Source organism: Cuculus canorus, chromosome 7 (genome assembly GCF_017976375.1).
Source record: "Cuculus canorus isolate bCucCan1 chromosome 7, bCucCan1.pri, whole genome shotgun sequence".
NCBI classification, from domain to species: Eukaryota; Metazoa; Chordata; class Aves; order Cuculiformes; family Cuculidae; genus Cuculus; species Cuculus canorus.
The window spans coordinates 35,044,703-35,066,316 of record NC_071407.1 but is presented as its reverse complement, the minus strand read 5'-3'; the positions used below and the strand labels follow the sequence as shown (position 1 = coordinate 35,066,316).

Genomic DNA, 21,614 nt, shown 5'->3' with positions numbered 1-21,614 from the left:
CCTGGGGGAGGGCTGATACTTGCAGAATGCTCTGGAGGGTGCGGAGGAGGAGGTTGGCTACCCCGTGCTATTGGGATGACACAGAGGAGACCCGTATTCTTCTGATCGGTCTTTTGTGTTCTCCCTAATCCTATGAACAGGCTCCAAGCCCCTCTTGCATGAGCTGTAGCCTGTTGTATGAGTCTGGGAGGAGTCCTTGGAGGTTAATGCACTACGCTGGTGTGAGCACCACACCTGGGAACCTCTGACGTCCCACTGTGCCATCAGCCCTGTGCTTCAGCGTCGTGCAAGCTGGACCACAAAGTCCGTCAGCATACAATTGTCCTTTTAAATATCTTCTCCCTCCGCCCATTCTCTCCCTGATGCTGAATCTTTTGATCGTTTCACCTCAATCTGTCGTTTCAAAGACTAACTCCTGCAGAATATTGGTGGCGGTGCATACTTTTTTGACATCCAGAAGTGTGCTAGACCATGAGCTGCCATTTGGAGAGATCAAATGATTCCCATGGCTTTAAAATTATGACACTAGCCTTGAGGGCTGGAGGAAGTGGATAGTCATGAGCTGAGAGCTGCCCCTTTGAAGTCTGGGATTTCTGGAGATGTCATCTTCTATATATATCACCAGCCAGGTTGCTTTTCATTTTGTTTGAGTATTATTCTTGTCTGGATTCTTAGAGAGCAAGACCTCACTTCAAGGCAGAAGGGATGATGAGAAAGATATATGAGCCCAGATGCTTATGCATTACGTATCCCTTTGAAATATAATATTTTGAATTTTTCAGAAATAACAATATGCTAACTCTCTGTACATTTGTACACAGCACTTCTCTCCTGGATGAATATAAATTGGAAGATCCCTGATCTGTGGAGAAAAATCTGCTTGGCCTGGTTTGACTTGTGCCAAAGCTGAGCCTGTCTTCAAGACAGAGGTACTTTACCATGTCATGGAGTAGATCGGTGTCAAAATCTGTGGTCTTTGTCAAGAGACTGCTTTGCAGTCCCCATTTAATGAGGACATTCGATGATGGCAGTGGCGGTGGGATAGCAGATGCTAAGGTGGAACAAGGAAACATCTCCGTGCTCTTTCTGGTGTACATCCAGCCCATCTGAGCATCACTTCTTTTGTTGGAAGGACTACCAAAAGCAAAATAATTTAAGCAAACTGAATGATAGTTACAAGACCAGGTGTTTTCTCTGCTGGGTGTTGTCTCATCCCCTAGGCATTCCTCACATGAGAAGCTGGGAGACTGACTTAGGGGTGCTTTGTGACATGCCATCAAATGGGACTGTGAGATGACAGGTGTGAGTTAGATAGGAACAGCCTCCTTAGAAGAAAAGGGGAAAAAAAAATCTGCCTTTAGCTTCTGTGCTTTTATCACCTTGTTTACTGTCTAGTCCTCAAAAAAACCTACACACAGTGTAAAACTGTTCAACACATTTTGTGAAAACCCACCGCTGTTTTGCTGCCTCTTGGCCACGGTGCTGACATCCCCATCTTGTTCCGGCGTCAAGCTATTGAGGAGCCTCCTCCCTGCATTGCTATTTTTTGGCCCATTTTTTACCTTTTCTCACGTTAGGGTACTTTTAAAGGAGTAATTATTTGCGTTCTCACAGTTAATATCTGATCCAGGGAAAGAGGATCTGCTGTGTGTCCTGCAGCATCTGTCCTTCCCATCTGCTGGGTCATCAGCCTTGGGCTTGCAGGATGTCTCTGTGGGAATGGAGCTTCACATCAATGCAGTGCAAGTGCTTCTTGGCCAAAAACCTCATTTGAAGGTGGTGCGCTACCTTGAATGAGCCACCTCCTGCTTCTATAAATCTTCTCCTGATCAAGAAGTGGTCCTGACTGGACACTGCAACAAAGCGATAGGTGCTGCCTTCGTGAATACCGGCTTAAAAATGTGCTTTAGCCAGAGAGGACTTAGCTAAACTGATTTTTTTCCTTACTGGCTGTGACCTAGAGACTGTGTCTGAAGAGACCTCTATGACTGTGGTCGTTCTAGCAGAGGCAGCAGCTCTGGCAGGTGAGCAGCCAGAACGAGCTGTAGCAGCCAAAGCTGTGCAGAGCCTCTCCCATCAGGCTCCCACATACATCAACGTCTTGTGCCTGGGAGGAATTCTTGGACAAAAAGAAAATAAAAATAAAAAAAATCACCTTGCACGCACAGCAGTGACAGATCTGGATTGTGTGCAGAAGATGAAATAATTTATAAGCTTTGATTTAATGTTCCTGTTTCTTTCTTTTTTTTTCTACAGCTGCCACCTCCCCACCTTCTGTCACTGTCGTCTAAATGAATTTACAAGGAAAAGAAAACAGTTCTCGCTAATGTTCTCACACAAACGAAACATATAGCCAGAGAGACAAAAAGAAAATAATTGATTGTGAAAGCAAACTCCCTCTGAGACAGTCTGAGCATTATCAGGAACTGCCTGGGAGAGGAACTGGGGGGAAAGAGAGAGGGAAGGAGGAGAACAGAGCTGACTGGAACAACAAATGTAGCATTTGTGATAATTATCCACATTTTAATCCCCATTTCCAACCAAGCATTCACTTCCTTTAATTAGTTCTTGATTAGAAGGAGATTATCTAATAAATTGTACAAATAAAGAGTAGGTTATTTTTGCAGTGTTCCTGCACACAAAGTTCTGAATGGATGGGGACTCAGGGACGGGGTTTGAGACGGGCGAGAGCACGGAAAACCTTGCTTTCCATTTCCCTTGTTCCCTTGCCTGCAAATATTGGCCGTCGCTGGCATTAGCAATGCGGCCAGTGAAGTAAATCCGTAATTAAACTGAATTAGCATGTACTTGGAAGTTTTACATGCACAGACACAAAGAAGGTTCCTGCTTGGAGCATTTCCAGTATAATTTGCAGGGATGGGGGGAAGAACAAATAAAACCTTATACTTTGTTTAAAAAGTACTTTCCTGAAGTTGGTTCTGAATTTTTATCACGTTGTGTGCTTAGGGAATGTAATTTGGGGTTTCTGGGTGGCTGATGGAACGGGACCTCCTTAGCTTACTGGGTGATCTGTGGAAATGGCATGCTGCGAGTCACCTCTTGGTGGCTGCGTGTGTGTGATCTCAGTGTTCCTGTGCTGAGGTCCCTGGATGATGTACACAGAAACAAGACAAGTGAAGTCAACATAAGCAGCTCAAGCTTCAGCAGAATTCTTTGGTCTTCCTGGACTTGTATCTTATGTAGCTTCACAGGTCCTCGCTCTTGACCTGAGCTGGCCAGCTGAGATCCCTTCATAGGCAGAGATCAGAAACGGTACATCTAGGGTGAGATTTTTCTGGTCTCAAAAGTCAGCTAATCCTCAGAAGTGCATGTTTCCTCTCCATTATTTATGGAGGGAATGTACAACAGCTTTCATGGACACAGTGATATCCTGAACATCTACAGTAAGACAAATGCATCTCTGCCCTGGTTTCCATAGTAGTTGTTTTCTACTCCTCGTCTCTCTAGTTTGCTTGAAATTTTGATGCTAGAGTTTTCGCTGGCCTCTGCAAAATGTTAAGCCAGCTCTCAAACCTTGCGTCCCAGCATCTGTAAGTTGTGCTAGGAGGATGTTTAAAGATCATCAGGACTTCGACTCTAAGGAGGGCAATCTCTTAATTGTATCCCTTACCCAACTACAAAACCAAAGTTGTGCCAACAGATTAATCTACAGATTGTCATTAGCTTGTCTTGTCCGCTCTGATAATGAGTTACCTGTGCTGTTTCATGAGGTTTTCAGGGTTGGTGGGAGACATGCTACGATGGGAGCTGTCATAATTGCCCTGTGCGTGGCTTTTAGTTGTCTGAGGTGTGTAGGTATGTGCTGACTGTTCAGAGAGGACTTCTGGCAGACTGAGTCATGTCTAACACCTTCTGCCATCTCAGTCCAGCTGCTTCGAGTTGCCTTTCAAAGGGTCCATGTGACCCCTTCCGGCTGAGCTAGCAGAGATTTTGACTCAAGCCCCCACTACAAAGTAAAGCCACGTACTGAACTTCTAAGCTTCCTGGAAATTGTCTTGATTTGTTTGGCCAGCAAGCGCTTTCCAGAGTTAAGTCTGAGTTACGACTGATGTCAGCATTTGTGAGAAGGAAGAGTGCCTTGATGCATTTACTATTAAATACAGCTGGGTGGGTTTGAAGGTGAAATCCAGCACGTTTGCATTGAGAAAGCTCTGGGATGCCTTCGTTGGCAGAGGAGTTTGGTTGCGCAGTCACACTGCAGTCTGGCTCCACCCTTTCTAACAATTTTCTAGACCCATAGTTGAGCAGTCAATAGTTTCGTTGTCTGGTTTCAATCCTACTTGACAGGGGAGTAGAGATCTTGAAGATACCGAGTTCGTGTGTGCTTCTGCCAGCACAGATAAATCCGTCTACAGCATCCTCTGACATACATTACTGTCGCTGCTATTGCCTCTTGAACATAGACTGATGGGTCAGTAGTGTCCTCAGACGTGGTGTTGCTGGACTGAAGGTTTTTGTCTGCATCTCATAGCGTCTCACACAGATCCTATATGGCCAACTTTGTCAAAATTGTGCTGTAATAGAAAGTAAAAGAGGGTCTTGGCAGAGGTGGGAGTGAGAGGTTGGGCAGTGTCTCACTGGGTTTGTCAGAGTGTGTATTTCAGTCAAGGATGCGTCCTGCTTGCATATCTGCCCAAAGTGACCTCTCTATCGATCAAGGCAGTCAATAGGCAGCTACTTAAGAATAAAGTTCCATTTTCTTTTCTTATTTCTTCTTTTTTTTCCCTGCACTTTAATTATCTAAGATAGATAAGCAGCTGCAGGCCAATTAGGAAACAATTACCTGCTGTAATCAACGCTGGCGTGGAAAAAGGGGTAGGGCAAGCATAAAAGCTGAAGAAATGTCTTAAGACACAGTCCTGAGGTAACACTGTGTGCAACTACATTCTTGAAAGTCCTTTGTCTTAGTTATTCCAAGGTAAAAAGCCAGAAGCGCCTGTGCAGTGAGGAGTTTCAGACAGAAGCAAATCAAACCAGTTGAAAAGAATATGAAATCTCATTGCCCTCCCTGAAAAGGGTGGAGTTAAGGATGTCAGGATAAGGAGGGCAACAACCTTCTGATATTTGAGAAGGACCCTCTGTTTTCCTGCAGTGCCTTCATCCGGGAGAAACCAATCCTGATCTTATTTGGGCAGTAATGGGCTTTGCACTGACTATTGCCGCTCACCAATGAGATTGTGTGGTTGTAATAGATAGCCGGATGAAAATATCAACTCGGACATGGAAGGATGGGGAAAAGCTCAGGGAGAGGCAAAAAAGATGATCAAGGTATGGAGATGCTTCTTGCACAGACCAGCTAAATAGGATAGTATTCAGAGGTAATGAATAGAAATGATTGCTGACTGCTTTTTTCCCATAGAAAAGCTTGTGAGTATCTGGTAAAACTAAGAAATAGCATATCTGTGGTGGGGTGAAGAAGACAACTTTTTTTTTCACATGATGAGTAGCTAAGCTGCAGGCCTTTCTGGATGTTAAATGTCACTGTCTGCTCAAAATGCAATTGAAGGGCCCTGTGGAGTGATGCAACACATCTGCACCCTGGTGTCCTCTTCCTCTGCCTTGTCTGCGCACGCCACAGTGACACGGCCATCCCCAGCTCTGGTGTAATGCACCAGCATGACAGAGCCCTACTTTTGGGTAGAATTTTTACCTACCTGTAAAACAAGTTAGACTTTAGCGCACAAGAAAGGGCTTTTCTTCCATCACAGCCCAATTCCAGTGAGGCTGTTCTGGTGTTTTGCTGACATCACTGTCTGTCACCATGGCAATGACTGGACTGTCACCATCTCAACGTTATGACCTCACTGCCAGTGCACAAAGAGGAAAATCGTGTCAAGCGACAAAGGGCAAACTTCAGTTTAAACAACATTTAACAGCATTTTGTTCCATTAGCATTCAATTACTGGTCTCCTCGTGGCAGGAAATCTGCGCACCAGCAGCCTTCGGAAGTCTGGGGTGTTTAACCTTCTAAAACTGCAATTAGAAAAGGAAAAACTAAATTTTTGCCAGCTCAGCTTCCAAGTTGTGTGCGCCTAGATGTTTTTTGCCCTCAGCCATGCCCGCTTCTCATGACAGATGGCCAGCTGAAAGGTTTTGGCATTAAATCTATTGCCAATGTCCGTGAAACGCAGTGACTGAGACAGCGGATGGGATGACCGGTTGCTAGTAATAAAACAACCCTTACATTCCTGCAGCCCCTATCCTGTGTAATAAAATCCCGTGGAGACGCAGGAATGACCTCAACACCTCCCTATGCTCATACTAGTTCCTCTCTGTCCTGCCAGCTTGCATCATAGAAAGTAAGACTTCAGATGGACCTTTCTGTGCTCTTCTTCCCTTTTCCCATGGTAGGGAATGCCTGAAAGGTGATATTTTTCATAGGGAGGTCACCAGAAAAAATGGACCCTAAGAACAGATTGTACTTCCTCAGATTTGGCAAGTACTGAGGAAATCGGGTGACTTGTGTATTCTCCTCTGATGTTAAACAAGCTCTGCCCAGAAAAGATGATTACTTAGCTTAGTGTTTTTGTGATAGGGAACAGCACAGCTGGAAAAAAAAATTGATGTTTCCATGATAGGAACCTGGTGCGTGATAGCCACCCTGCCCATTCCTCCTGCCCGTTCGCATAGACTTGTGCTTCATTGTGGGACCCGCAAAATAAAGAGTTTATATACACAGACTTGAGCACCTAGTTTTAACTGGGTGTTGAGAGTTTGGAACCTCTGAGCTGTGTGCGAATGTCTTGGAGAACCTGTTGGATGCTTGAGAAGATGGCATGGGTCCAGGGTGTGTGCCTGGAACCATGCCTGAGGATCCTGTCCCTGTCAGCAGTGTGCTCCATGGGACTGGGCTGGAAAGAAGCCACCTGAGATACTGCTGCATCCCACTACCGCTGATAAGTCCTCACACATCCCTGAGGCTGGTGGAAATTAACAATGGGGTTTTTCACCTCCTGTTCAGCATCTGCGGAGATCGAAGCTGATGGGTGAAAAAGAAAGGGAAGCAACTGGGGAGCACACAATGCGCTGAGGTATAGTCAGGGTTGTTCTACAGAGGGACAGGGTCAGCTCAGTTGTGTTGAAGTGGCTTCTTTCTACAAAAACCAGAATCACTGCTTGCAAAAACATGGGCGAGATAAGCTCTCCTCCCATTTCTCTGGCAGGTAAGAAGCTCTCAGGACAGCTTTCTCCTCTCTGCCTGCTTTTCATGCTGCCCCTGCCAATGCAGTCCTGGGTAAATAGCCACTCGATTGCCAAATAGCTCTATGTGAGCAGCAGGTGTGCAAGCAAGACTGAACTGCCTGCAGCCACTGAGAACCTGAAATCAAAAGCAGTGTTGAGGCTTCCCGGTGCTCACCAGAAAAAGGTGAATTTTCTCCATGGCTGCCAGCTTGGTTCCTCCTTTTCTTGGTGCCCATGCTGGGTTTCTCCAAGGAACATATCACAGTTGGCTCTGAAACTGGAGAAAGTGATGCTTGGACCAGTGCTTCACTTGGAAAGGCTGTTTGAGAATTAGTGAGAAATAGCAGCATTTTCTCTCCACACTTAATGTCGCTTTGATTGCCTCTGATGGTCGCCAATATTTCTGCTTCATTATATATGATGTGCAATAACAAAAGTTTTTTTGTGTGAAATATTAACTGCATGTAAGTGGTTTGCTCATAATGAACAGTCTATGCTGAGATCGCTAACTACAACGTAATTATCAGACCTCTGTGAATAATTCATAGCGGATAATTTAATCATTTTAGTCCTTTCTGCCTAAATCAGACAGTGACTCATGATTTCTGAGAATTATTCTTAGAATGCTTTAATGGCACCTATCTTACTTGGTGAGGTCAATCAGAAATATTTGAAGTTTGACTGTGGCGGGCGGATCTGTTCCTTGACCAGACAGGAACAGGCTTTTGTTGCAAAAACTTGAAAGAGGAAAGATAAAAATGATTATCTTTTGTTCAAACTTTCTTCTCTGAGCTCTGCTATCCTTGAATGGCTCTTGCTGGGGAAATTGGGGCACTGAAATGTTTGCAATGAGACCAACTTATGGAAGCAAATAAGGTAGTTGCCATAATGTGTTGTTTTCCTCATTTATCCCATCCTAATAATCGCAAACCCAGCAAACAATAAGCTTTAAGCTCATCCTCATTGCAGGTCTATGCACAGAGCCCGTGGGTTCAAAGAGCAGTAGGAATAGAGAAGAGGTTTCCTTTTCCTGCAGAGCAGAATGACATCAGCTCCAAGGCAAGAAGAAAAAACATAATGTACATGTGTCTCCCAGGCCTTTTGCTCAGAGAACTTTCTGATCTATTCCTCAATTCATTTTTTTTTTTCCTGAGAGCACGCATGCTGCCTTCGCTTCCCAAAAACATATATGATCTGTCACAATTTATAACCTCTGGTTAGTGAGGAAGAGCAGACAAATTCATCTCTATAAAAGCTTCTTTTTTTATTACAGTTAATGCGTACCTTTCGCCTTGTGTAATGGAGCTTACGTTTTGAAAAAAATAAGTTTGACATCTTCCTATTTTGTATCATATTTCTCTTCTGCTGCACGCAGCATCCCTCTGCATTCACATGAGCAGGACAGAGTAATGGGGTAGCGTGTACAACTTTTCTTTCTCTCTGTCTCCCTTTCAGTGAGGTGCGGCATCAATGTTTGCTTTTTGCACAAACCTCTTTCTCAGTACCAGAATGTGACACATTTAAGTATTACCCAGCTGTGCAGATTTCCTCGTTTTCTCCCTTTCTTTCTTACCTGAGGTGTTAACACTTTGCAAATTGCTATAGAGTCACCATGACTTCAATGTTTCCGGCTCCTTGTGCTGGTGAGAAGTGTCAAGTAAATGATGAGAGGTCTCTTTTTTGGGGGAGGGAATCATGCAACTCTCGACATCAGCTCCTATGCTGACCTGCTCCCAAACCAGGTCCCGTTGGTCCCTTGGCAGATGTGGTAGATATAACCTAGTGCTCTATGGGAAGGGATGTTGGGGTGCAATGCTGCTGGGAGGCACCCCTGGGGATGGGTTCCGCCTCGAGCAGTGGACAGGGCCAGCGTATCGCTCCCAGCAAGTTGCCTCGCTCTTCAACATCCCTGCATCTTCCCCCCCTGCCATCTCCCCTCCTTTCCTCCATCCGCCTCCAACCCTTTGATTCCTGAAGAGGCTGTGGAGCCTCCCTCTGGCTGAGCTCCCATGGCAAAGTGATGGTCTCCTTTGACTTTGGCGTGTTAGAGTGTAAAAGAAGTGACCCCAGTGGGGATCAGACTTGACCCCAAACTGTTAAGGAAAAATGCAGACAATTCTGTAGCCGCAGCCTCCCTCCTTCTGTGCCGTCTCTCCTCCTTCACAGGACCCAGGAATGCCACTGCTGACTCCGGCAGCACTTGGCCCTGCTCACCCGTTGGAGCTTTGAAGATTTGTTGTACAAAAAGGGAGGGACAAAGAGCTCAAGAGACACACAGAATGATTTTTAGAGGAGTTACCGGGAAAGGAGCATTGCAGACGCTATTAGAGCAAACTTTGCTTTTGAAGAATTTCTGTTATTTTTCTCCTGGTTCCTGCTGCTCTGGGGAAGGCACAACACATCATCCTTACCTGTCTTCTCTGTTGGGTGCCAGTGTTTCTGCGTGATGCTGAGAGGAATGGGCTGTCAGCACTAGGGTTTTAAATGGGTCCAAGAGAGCTTTGCCCAGCCTTTCTATCATGAGTTGGTCTTTTGTTGAGGAGATACGGCAAATCGTGGCTTTGTGCTGTAAATATGTTGACTTTCAGGGGAGAGGAGGGCTGAAACCAGGGGAAATCAGTTTTGTGTTTTCCAGGTAGCTTTGGGAATCTCTGACTTAAGAAAAAAAGCAGCAAATGAGCTGCTGCATAGGTACACTTCAACACTTTTAAGCTGAGAATGTGACTTGTGGAGTGCCTGTTTGCGAGCTCAGCTGGAGGAAAGATAATCCGGGTTTAGACATAGGGGACAAAACAACCCCACTAAAACATGAGCTTTATTTTTTTGTGTTACTTGATGTGGGAAAAAAATGTTATGTCAGCACCTCCTGAGGTCCCTACAGTGCTGCTGCAATATAAAATCTACTTTGCAACCAAGCGGATGGGAACTAGAAAGGAGGCTGTAAGTCATGCATGCCTGGAGCACTGGGAAATGCCTTGCTGCGTCTGACAGCTCCCTGGCCTACAGCTATTAAAGGGTTAAAGTAACGTTTTTCTCTTTGTGTGAGAAAACTCATGGAAATGATGTTCCTTTTTTGAAAACTAGCATCTTCGTCCCCTTCTTCTGTCCGCTGCCAGTGCAGAAATCTTGCCTGGGCGGGAGAGCGAGGTATCAGGTGCCCTGAAAAACAGCAGGGTTCAATGCTTCTGTGAACAAGGAATAGTTCCTCCAGGAAAATCCCATCCCAGGGAAAAAGCAGAGTTTCTACAGGAAAAATAAAGGCAGAAATTAATGGGGAGATAGTTAAGGACAGCAGCCCACTAGGTCTGTACCTGTCCATGAAGAAGACCAAACCCAGATAACAGGGATTTTTGTTCTGTCTGAAACAACCCTAAAGCTGCTGCCAAGTTATGGAGTCAAATGCATGAATCTGACTTCTCCTTTTGAGAAACGGACGTGGAATCTCAAAAAACTTGATGTCAGCTCCAAATGATCATGGAGTCCTGGGTAAAATCAACTTAAATTCACTTAGAGAGGCTGTTTTGCACCATCATGAACCCACAGTTTGTTTTCTGTTTCCCTACTATGTGTTCCTGCTGGATGATCCCCTCAAAAGGAGTACATCCGAGCTCCTCTTTCTGGTTTTTGATCAAATTTACCCTAATTCTCATGGTTGCATGAAGCCATCTGTATCTCCTGGACATCTCCTGAGTATCAGAGGGATTTTTTTTCCTCCAAATGAAGTCAAATAAGGCCCCTGTCTCACTTCACAAGAGGTGCAGATTCTCTGGACACTGCCATGTGCATTAGATAGTAAAATTACCAACTGTATATTACAGAGAGGGTGTCAGAGGCTTTTCTCTTTTCTGAGTGAAAAGAAATTCGATGTGTGCATTCATACGCACTCCAGATTTGGATACGAGGTGGGAGAGTGTCTGGAATATTGGTATGTAAATGAAAGCTTTAATTATTGCTGTCTGATTGCTGTTTTCTCATGTCTGGCACTGCGGGAGCACCTGGATCCTGCATGGATGCAGAGTTTACTCAGCTCAGGTGAGCAGCTGGAGTCTTGTAGCTGCTGCTGGCACATCTGGTCAATACATGGAAAATACATAACCTGGAATGGGAGACAGAGATAAAAAAAAAGTGATGACGATGATTTTGGTGCTGTAATGTGAGGCTTTGTAGACCACTCTTTAAAAACAGGGACTGAGGCAGAGTAGGGATGCCAGGTGCTCCTGGGAGCTCCAGGCTGACCCCCTTCTGGGCATTGCCTGTTTTCCTTGTGCCGCAGGAAGAATGTTTCCATGCCAAATCTTGACTCTATGATGTCCCACACATCTTCCTCATCCCCTGCATGCGTTGGTCCCTGCCGCCTTGCTGGGAAGTGGGAAGCCCCTGGCTATGCTAGGGCTTTGCCTCCTCATTATCTCATGGATCTCCCCCATCTGCACCCTGGGCTTTTCACAGACCCCCATTATTTCCACTCCCCTTCACTTGTCAAATGTAATTTGGAGACTTATTATCAGTCAGACAAAACAGCTCTGGGCTCCACTGGCCCCGATGAGGAGCCTGGGTCCTTTCAAACTTTTTTCCCTCCCCCTGCTCTGTGCTGACTTTCCCCTCTCTGGGCAAAGCAAGCGTGCAGCAGGCAGATCCAGCCCCCAATTAGCAGCCTTTGCAAAAGGGCAGGAATTTTAATTAGTTGAGCAGTCAATTGTATCAGTAGACACCCTTTGCCCTCCTCCTGTTGCTCCCCTTTCTTCCACTCCCCAGCTATCTCCCCATTACCTCCGTTGCCTTGTGTCCATGGGCAAAGCCGCTCATCCCTATTCCGCGCCCTTCGCAGGGGACAGCAGCTGCCAATGGGACCCAGTTGTCCCACTGCCTGGCAGTGGCTGGTGGGTTTATCCCCTCTCAGGCATGGAGACACCCCTGACCTCCACTTGAACCAGGGCTTTGTTCCCTCCCAGAACTCCCCTACCAGTGGTGGCTTGAAAAAAAAGGCAAATTGAGTAGGGAGGTGCTTCAGATGTAGTGCAGCCAGAGCCTTGAGCTCAGTATTATCCGCTGAGTGTCAGGGAGAGGAATGGGATGGGCAAGTTTTGAGATGAGCCTCTCCTCCTCTGCGTACATGGCTTTTGATACTGATCTGGCTGTCAGTTCTCCTCTAAGATGGACTTAGAAGATGGGGCACTAGGGAATTTTCCAGTCTGTTAATACTGTCTCTCGCCGATCAGGAATAATCCCTTATGATCTGATATGTTATTTCTATCTTATTTGCATCCCAAAATTGCTGCCTTTCCTACCACGCAGCTGGCACCGCTTGGAATTTTGCTGCATCTCCAGTGCAGCTGAAGGGCACTTCTACTCAACGCTGCCTCTCGACCTAGTTGAGGCATCAAACAGCTGCCCTAAACAGAATGGCCCTTGCCATTGATTAAACTCTTTCTACTTTTGGCTTTCTTTAACGTTTTGCTCTAAGTAGTACTCTTTCACTGTAAGATTAGGTTACAATGAGTCCTCAAATCTGCACAAAACCACATCCTAAAGTTGCTGGATGTGCTTTACAAGGTAATGCAGCTGAGAGCAGGGCTCAGTAAGTAGATGAGCTCCCATAGAGCTGTTCCAAATTTTGGTCACAGAAGCTGCCCCAGTTCTCTTCTGCACAGCAAATGCCTCTTCCTGGAGTGTGAAGTAGCTGGGTTGTCCATCCATCCATCCATCCATCCATCCATCCATCCATCCATCCATCCCACCTTTACCCTGTGGTAGGATCCAACCGTGTCTTAATCAGCACATTAAAGACGGAGCCTGCATAGAGCTGAACCCTGACCTTTTGGTGCAAAGGTGCAAGAGATGGTAATTGAGTTGTAGTGACACATACTGGTTATCCACCATAGTAATTACCAGGCATTTAACAGCATCTCGACCATCAGAGGGGGAAATCCTCTCCTACAAGTTGCAAACTCTGTGTTTCACGAGAAGAAATATGTAGCGGTGCCGTATGGGGATGTGTGTGCAGATGTTAAGGTACACGCAGGGAGTTACTGTGGGCACCTTGTTCCTCTCTGCAGGGGCTATTATGTATTGGCAGCAGCAGCAAGATGATCAGGAGCTGATGATACATGATGGGGAAGAGATTCTGAAGCCATCTGTCTGTACCAAGCGTGATATGAGTAACATCTGGTAGGCACGTGTCAAAATAGGATTATGAGCAAAAAAGTGACTGTGGCAACAACATTTTGCCATCCTGCCTTAATCCCCTTCCTCTTCTTATTCACTGCTATATCAGATGTTTTCAGCTTGTGAGTCAAAGCATTTTTCTCCGTGCATCAAATATATACGGTTTATTAGTTGGGTATTTTAATACGCTCCAAGCACAGGGAAAACAATTGGGTCTGTTTCCACTTAAAATGGGGAAGAAGGTGGGGGAAAAAAGGTAGGAGAAGCCAAAGGCCATGAAGGAGAAGATGGTTTGCTGGTGGTGGTCATTCAGCCAATTAGTGGCAAAGAGAAAGGGGTGATTTCCATACTGTGGCTACACTCGCTGCTCTGGGAGGTAGGATGTACAGTAGGCAAGGGACGGATACAGCTTCCTGATTTCAAACCAGCATGATGTTAAATGGATAAAATGCTATGCAGAAGCACAAGTGAGATTTCCTACAAGGAAAAAAATAAGGATAAAGTGAATAAAGTGGAGAGGAGAAGACTATAGCTAGACTAGGAGAAAACAGCTGATCCCATGCCTCCCTGTCAAGGGTGTCTCTTGCTTTGATTGATCTCTGTGAGGAACAAAGCCTTGCCAGGCTGCCGAGTATCTCGTACACCCTGTCAGTCTGGTTTGAGTTCTTCTATCTATTGTGAATACAAGATCTGAGATGAACATGTCTTGCTTGAGATTTAGCTGCGTTCCTTCCGTTTTCATCATCTTGGGCTGTAAATATTCCAGGATTAGGCCAAAACTGGCAATTCTGCTACTCATTGATGATGCAGAGCAGGGCAGGGTTTGACTCTGAAGGGCTGCTAACAGTCAGTTTTCTCATTAAATCAAATAGATGTGATTCGCAGGGAAGAGATGCGGGGAGCACATTAACCACCTCCTTAGAAGGATGGACACTGTTCAAACCACAAGAAAACCACCCTCCTTCACCTGCTGCCCTGCCTTTTATCTCATGCTGTTGGGAAAAGACCGTCAGATGTTGTTAAATACTTTGATTGCCCCTTTGAAAAACTGAAGTGAACTGTGTTCAGCTGCTGGGACTGCAGCACAAGCCATTGCGCCTGGCGTTCGCTGCCTTCTGAAGCACCCAGCAAAGGCAGACAGAGATACTGCTCCTCGGAGGGGGAAATAAAAGCCCATGAGCTAATAAATGTGTGCAAAGTGGCTCATTTTGTGCCTGTAGAAGAGGAGCAAAGGGCACGCATCTTTTATATCCCCTCTCCTTGCTTCTTCAGGGCAGAGATTCCTATAAACGCCCGTGATGTGAGATTAGGATCGGCTTTTTCACAACAGTTCAGCCTTCACTTAGAACCCTAAATAACAGCCAAATTCTTTCGTAAGGGTACAGCATCCAGCAGCTCTTAATATGCTGGGCTCACTTGAAAATACTGGCTGTAATGGCTGCAATTATGAATTGATGGCCTTAAATTTCACCATCAGACCTAATGCCTAGTTTTTCTGCCTGGTTCTTGTTTCCATTCTGCCTTTTTTGTTGGTGTTCCGCAGCCACAATTATTTGTCATTAGTCATTAATCTTGAAAGCATCAGCTTTTTTTTTTTCCTCCCCTTTTTCCCCAGGAACTGTTGCCTGCTCTCTGGTTTTATTGTTCGCTGTTTTCCATCACTCTTTCTCTTGTTTCAGCCGAACCAGTTTTGTACTGCTCTAAAAAGTTTGGGGTTTTTTTTTCCAATGGGGAAATAAAGCAACGCAATGAACACACCCGAGAGATGTGTGTGCGGCTGATGCTGCCTACACCTACGGGATGTTTATGCCCTGCTTACAGCCAAGCCCACTGGGGAGAGGGCAGCATTGAAGCATTTTTCATTAGAGCTGTAGCAATCCTGGATTCTGCTGGCTCATACGGCGCCTGAATCCAAGCACAAATACCTGCAAGCGGCAGGTTTTGACAGGGGAATGGGCATAACCCATGCTCATCCCACAGACCTCCACGGGGTCTTTGCCCAGGGATGCTGGCTGCCGCTGGTGCAGTGCTGGCACTCTCCCTGAGTATCCCAAATCTCCTTAAAAGGCTGAAACAGGTGGGTCTTGGCCGGGATCCTGCTGGAAAGTGATGAAATAATACAAGAGGGGTAAATCTGTTGGAATTTTGTCTGGCATCAGAGGTGAGAGTAAAGGTGGGAAAGAAGGCTGTGTCTGAAAGGGTGTAAAAGACCTCAAAAACACATGATAGTGTTTAATTCAATGCTGCTCTCTTTCTCTGGGTAAGAGCTGTCTTGCCCGCGACAGGCTAGGATGGATTCTCACGGGCAGTGCAAGCCCATATTAAGGCAACATAGACATATTCAGATACCACAGATGTGCACTTCTTAGAGCATAAATTAACACAATTCCAGTTGTTTGAATCCTTTGGCTAAAAAAAAGTCATGCTGGTAGGGTTTATTTTTGTTTCTATTTTAACCCTCCTATGGCACTGGACACGAGGAGGTGTGAGGAAAGCTGTTGTATTTAACGTGCAAATGGTTTTGGCTTGCTGGGTGTGCCTGTTTGTAAGCCACACGCCACACATAGGTGCTGAGCGAGAGCTGGTAATTGGCAGGCGGGAGTTGCACCTTGGAGTTGAATGAACCTTCTGCTGCCAGAGCAGCAAAACATGTCATAGCTCTTATTGTCTTCATCCCTGGGGACAACTCTGTTAACAGAAGGGACCGTGGTAGTGGGTCACATCTTGTTTGCCTTTGGTGATCCAGTCAGTGTCTTGGTCCTCAGTAGAAAGAGATGCTCCTAAAGATTGCTTCCTACTCGGAGATCTCCATCCTCTTTCTTCATCCTCTCTGATATTGACTCTGACAATGTTTTTTCACTGCTTCTGAAGTTCTTGTCTTCCTTACTGTTGCCAGGTTTCTGTTTCAGGTTTTTTTCCCCTCCACGTTTCTTTTTCCCCCTGGATCCTGACTCTTTCCAAGAAAACGGCAGGGGCATTTATGCTTCAGCTGCTGCTGGCCCCTCTGGTGCCTTCCAGATGGAGAGAGTCAGCGTTGGCCCTGGTTTTTCAGCTTCCACTCTGTTTGCACAGACTGGTAGGATAGGATAAGGAGAGACCAGGGAGGGAGCGAGCCTGCAAAGGATGCTCAGGGCGAGATGAGAGGGAGCGTGCATCCACCCTATCAGCGTGAAGAAAGTGAAAAACAAAGCAGGGGCAAGAAGAAGCTGTGTAAATCAGGCACGTCTGACACTCATGCATGAGGTATTTTGGCACATGTGATCAACAGTGGCAAAGCGTATAATCTTTGATAGCTGAGCATTCTGTGGCTATAATTATAAAATTTACCAGGGCTCTGGCAAGTAGGTCCCTCAGCAATAGGAGATGGGGAGGGAGGCAGAAAAAGGGAGGCTCTGGGCGGCAGCAAATCTCAGTCTTTTACGTTTTTGTAATTTTCTTTCCCTCGAGGTGTTTGTTTCACTGCTTGTCCCCTCCCAGCTGACACCAAAGGCCCTTGTCATAAGCAAACAGCCAGGGCTGTCTTGTTCAGGATGGCCTTGATGGGACCAGACAGCATGAGATCATTGCTAGATGGAGGGCGATACTTCTCGTCAGGTGCAGCATCATTTCAGCAGCGTTTTGTGTTTGGCCGTGTCACATTGCATCGGTCCGGGCATGCAGCGTACTGTCAGGCAGTCGCCTCTGAAGTCACTAAGGCAGAACAGACCTGCTGGTGGACAGAAGAGTGTGCCACCGGCAGGGAGGGCAAGAGACCTTGTGGTGAGCTCGTGGGCAACAAGTGACACTGAAGTGGGAGTCAAATGGACATTTTAGGGAGAAGTGGAACAAAAAAAATATCGTTCAAGAAGACAATATCCAATAAAACCAAAGAGTTCCAAGAAGAAGATAACTTGTGAACAGGAAGTTCACAAGTTTAGGAACAGCCTAAAATTCAGGTAGCGTTATGACCAAGAGAGAATGCAATAGCATTGCAATATTTGGGGGCAATTCAATTAAAAATAACATTGCTGAGGCCATGTGTATGGCTTCGTACTCTTCTTCACTATTAAATGCAGGAAAATGGGGGAAGAAGGAAGAGAAGGGTTATTTTTTTTAAATAGTGCGGGACTAGAAAGGATCAAATGCTGTGTGGAGTCTTCCCTGAAGCACTAAGCATTTCTTATGCCAGCCAAGTGCCCAGAACTTGGCAAGCCTTCATCAACTTGATCACTATCCAGTAGTCAAATGCTGCTATGGAAGTCTTCCAAATAGCTGATGACTGATCATTAGTATTGTTTAAAAGCATGTTGAGCTTTTAATGCTGGATTATAACATGCAAGGAATGTGAAGGCGCCTTACCTTTCAAAGCTGAGTTTAACACTTCCCAAGGCATTGTAGTTCCCTCAACTCCACCTCTGTTTATAAACAGGAAAGATGAGATTTGGGCTCTGCTATCAAAGCTGGGGAAGAATTTTGACTTGATATCAAGTCCCCTTGGTAGCAGCCATTGGCTGCTGTGAAGCCGCTTGCCCTGTGTCCCTGCCCCTGGTCACTGGGGATGGAAGTCCTTGGTGGTTGTGTTCCCCCACCGATTTGGCTTTGCCTCTTACGGGGAAATAAGCGGCCCAAGAGAAAGAATGAAGAGTGACAAGCATCTGAAGGGGACATCTCCAGCTACCTGGTCTAGCAGACATCCACTTGATATTTTCCTGCCTATACACACGCCCAAGGGACTGAAGATCTGCAAAGGCTGTGCCTTTTTGCTCAGCAGCTTTCCACCCGGTTATTGGTGAGTGGTGAAGGGACACCTTCTGCAGGAATACCTTTTTGACTCTGTTCCCCACCAAGAGATACCCACCAAGGTTTTCCCTGTCCCTGTAAGTGAGGAGTGCAGGAAATGTCCGTCTGCTGCTTTCCTGATCATCTCCTTTAGCTATTGACAGAAGGGAGTCATGTGCCAGCTGTGGCAGAAACAGATGGAGAATTCCCAGTCCTAAAATTTTTCCTGGTTTCCACTCTGCTTGATGTGGATGTGTTGCCTGCTCTTGGCACAAGAGCTTGGAGACCCCTCAGCCCCCAGGCCAGGCACCACCAGCTGCTGGGGCTGCTCCCAACCAGAGGACTCCAGTGCCTTTCCCAAGCGATTGGATGGCAAGAACGGGGTGACTTCGTGGAAGGGAAGCTCCTCTGATCTTAGGAGAGGTGGAAAGCATACGTTGCCCCTCTGTGCTGAGGAGAAGACCTGAAGACAAGCCTCTGAGAACCCCCCCTTCCTTTTCTTACCCTGGCTGTATCAGATCATCCCACTAGGACAGTGCGCTTTACAGCTCTTGGAAGGGAGGGGGAGACCTGTATTCGACATGGATTTTCTGATATGGTTAAAAAATGCTCATGTGTTTGTAGCCCTGGAATTAGCCAAATGTTGTTGCTGGGCCAAAGGGAAAGAAATCACCCAAACACTCTATTTTTCCATCTAAAACTAGCTAAGGTGGATTTGGGAGAAATTGAGATGGAACAGCACAGGCAAAGTGGACCTACGAAAACAAGGTAGCAAAGCTAAGTCCTGAACTTCAGAACATAATGCCTGCCCTTTCTTGCTGCCTAGTAGAAATCAAAACAAAAATGAGCCGAAAAACCTTTTTCAGCCTCATTTTCAAAGCCATTTCTGGCCTGGAAATAGCCCTGAAATGAGTCTGAGAAGTTAAAAGCCACACAGGGAGGTTTAGGGAGGGCCCTGCTAGTGTGCTAGGAAGGTTTATTTGCGTGCAAACTGTGTTATTACATACCTCAGAAAACAAATGACATTATATTGCTTTACATTTGTGCTATTTTTGCTTCAAGGCTTCAGTGTGATTTGTGGTGGTGGGGCCAAGGGAAGATAAAGAATGGGTGTCAGGAGCATATGAAGGATGGAATTTCCCCCCCTTCTGTTATAGTATTAGCTATTTGCATAACAGCATTTTTTTTTTTTTTGTGGTGTGCTGTTAGAGAAAAAAAACCTTTATTTGCTAATGTCACATTATTTAATTTAATCAGGCTGAAGTACACCTTTAATAAATTTGCCTCCAAAATGAAAAATTAGAAAGATGTGGCAGGAGAGTATTTTAATGAAAACTGATGATGTAGTGAGTTAGAGCAGGATTATATCTTCTTCCTGCCCTTTTCTACCACCCAACAACACGAGACAGCAGCTGATACCTCTCAGAAAATCGTGGACTGTGGAATATAAGTCTCTTTGGTTTTCCTATCCTGAGATCTCCTCTCATGGAGTTTTTTTCTGATTTCTAGATGACTTGCCAAGAAACCAGGCCCTGGAGCAACAGCGCTGAAATACAGCAGGAAGCAGTAGTTATCAGTCTGCGGGACGTGTAATGCAAGACCGGACTGTACAGGTGTTGAGGTGTGCATGGGGAGACTGTTCAAGGGCATGGGATGCACGACAAGGAAGACTATTCTTAGATCCTCGACTGGTCTCAAATCCACCCTGCCGTCCTTCCAGATGATGGCACTCAATGGTGCCAGCAAATATTTACCTAACCGCAAAGAAACCTTACTGCTTCTTGTGGCAGGATTGATGGATGCGAAAATCAACATTTTTCAAGTACATATAAAGAGGAGGTTCTAAATGCTCTCAAGGATGCTTCTGGAAGAGCGGATTTCAGTGATACCAGCCTCTTCAAATAACAGGGTTATTGTCTCCTGCCGCCCCAGCCATACTGGAATTTAGTCTTTGAGCATTTCTCTTTCATTCTCTGGGAATACATTAAGGAAGAGTAACTACGGCTTTATCAACAGGCTACATTGCAGTACCACAGCAACATCAACCAAGGTCTTACCTAGACCTTGTTTTCACCAAAATCTCTCCTTGCTCATAAAACTGCCAAGTGGTTATGTGGAGAAATGGAAGTTCTCAGCAACAGAGTTAAATAAACCCAGATACCAAAGCAAACCTCCACAATAAGGAGACGCTTGCTTTTGGGAGCAATGTGTCCAAACCCACCACATTGACTTGGTCTCACTTTGGCAATAATGACAAATCTGGGCTGAAAATCATGCAACCTTCGCTGCTCAGAGTGCGTCCTGGGACCATTTGAGTGTGAAGTGTCCTGTTGGCCAAATCACTGCCGCTTATTGGACAGAAGGTTCTTTGCTTAGCTCCATCAGAACACGAGTATGTGTGAGCAGTCATAACAGATGAAGTATTATGGGTCCCTTGTAAGAAAAATGAAAACTCAGCAGAAGAAAGCTTGATTAAATTTATGACTCTTCGCTAGGAACCAATGTCATTCCTGGCCTGGGGCCACCAGAGCAAACAGTATTTATGCTGCCTGTGCTGTGGGCCTTGCTCTCATGGGATAAGGCTAGGATTAACTCAGCCAAAAATGTTGCTGTGCCACAAGGCAGAGACACAGTTGTTGGGGAGATCTGGCAAGAAAAATCAGCCAGAGGTGGAAGTGCTCCAGAGGAAGTCCAGTGCATGGAAAACTAACTGCTGGTCCACTTTTACGTGCCACTTGATATAAAATGCAAAGACTGAAGCCAGTTATATAGCTATAAGTCACAAAGCTGGTGTATCATTTCCTTCCTCATAGTCTCACTTACTGGATGGACCCTGATTGTTCTTTGGGCTCATCCAGCAGGCATCATGAGCAAGCTTATGATTCCATTCTCTGCATAACAAAGATTCAGTAATGAACTGCCTCTGCTATGAGCTGGCAAGTTGGCACGTTAAATGAGGTTCTCTCTCTTCCACTTCTTGCTAACCTAGGCTGAATTTCAGCTGATGGCCTCTGGATGCCATGGTTGGTCTCTTTCTTTGGGCAGACCTTTAGAGTGATCTTGTGTACCAAGCATGCTCCATCAGCTGCAGACCAGCAGTGGCAGCAAGAGCTGCCCATGAAATATAAACTTTCCCAAAGGATGATCGGTGTTTTTCCAGGTTTGCTCACTATCCTTTTACTAGTTTCCATGAAAACAAATTGCAGTTTTCATAAACATAAACTACCATCTGGCTCTGAAACATTGGTGGTTGTTTTTATTTCCCGTTGACGGGATTTGCAAACTGTCAGGAAAATCCTAGCAAGGTGAAAATGGGTAGTTTTGGCCTGGTTCCACCGAGCTTCTGCTCCAACCCCAAACACTCGCTCTAAGGACAGGTTTGCTGTGGCGGGTTCAGTTGACTTGATTTGGTTGGGCCTCACACAGCATCATCCCAAGAAGGTTTTTGTTAGGGATGTCTGATCCCTTCACCTGGAAAAAAAAATAGT

At 45.7% G+C, this 21,614-nt stretch overlaps 1 long non-coding RNA gene across 14 annotated transcripts in view; it reads left to right on the top strand.

Annotated features, from left to right (window-relative positions):
* Positions 1 to 21,354, top strand: part of LOC128852648 (uncharacterized) — a 126,392-nt gene extending 105,038 nt beyond the window's left edge. For 11 of the 14 annotated variants that reach the window (XR_008450610.1, XR_008450603.1, XR_008450605.1 and 8 more), the window contains 2 exons: positions 822 to 929; positions 2,257 to 2,877. This is a non-coding gene — a long non-coding RNA (uncharacterized LOC128852648). Of the gene's footprint in view, positions 1 to 821; positions 930 to 1,630; positions 2,204 to 2,256; positions 2,878 to 19,635 lie in introns of those variants that run through there. The other 3 variants (XR_008450609.1, XR_008450611.1, XR_008450602.1) reach the window with 3 other exon arrangements.
* The last annotated feature ends 260 nt before the right edge of the window (positions 21,355 to 21,614 follow it).